The 480-nt window shown below is 37.9% G+C and overlaps 1 protein-coding gene across 1 annotated transcript in view; it reads left to right on the top strand.

The window, feature by feature from the left end:
* LOC131891743 (GON-4-like protein) overlaps positions 1 to 480 on the top strand; it is a gene marked incomplete at its 5' end in the record, with an annotated part of 17,328 nt that overhangs the window by 8,744 nt on the left and 8,104 nt on the right.

Below are 480 nucleotides of genomic sequence, written 5' to 3' on the forward strand. Positions count from 1 at the left end.
AACTCTTCTCAGGCTTGGAAAAGTCTATTGTAAATAGAGAAAATTCTAAAATACGAAAACTAAGTCAAAAAAGCTGTTTTGTTTTTTTTCTTATGTCTGACACTAGGGTGACCTAGAGGAGAGATGTCCCCACAAAGCGAAGCGGAAGTTACTGGTAGAACATAACACCTTGCACAGGCATCTAGCCATGACATGCTCACCTTTTCTCATGTATTGTAGCCTACTCTACAAGACCAAATTGATGAAAAGCTTCACATGGGTATTAATAACTTCAAGCAATTTGCCAACAACTTCTTCAGGTTGACCAGATTTAGGGGCAGACTTGTAGATTTGGGAATTTGTAGGAACACAATTTCCAAATTAGCGGCGTTTTTGCGCCCATTGTAGCCTGTTAAATTTCCAGGTTTTTTTAAGATAACAATCTAGCTTCTTGTAACTCAAACTCAAACTGATGTTCATACACTACCTGAGTTTAGAGTT

Source organism: Tigriopus californicus, chromosome 12 (assembly GCF_007210705.1).
Source record: "Tigriopus californicus strain San Diego chromosome 12, Tcal_SD_v2.1, whole genome shotgun sequence".
Lineage (NCBI taxonomy): Eukaryota > Metazoa > Arthropoda > Copepoda > Harpacticoida > Harpacticidae > Tigriopus > Tigriopus californicus.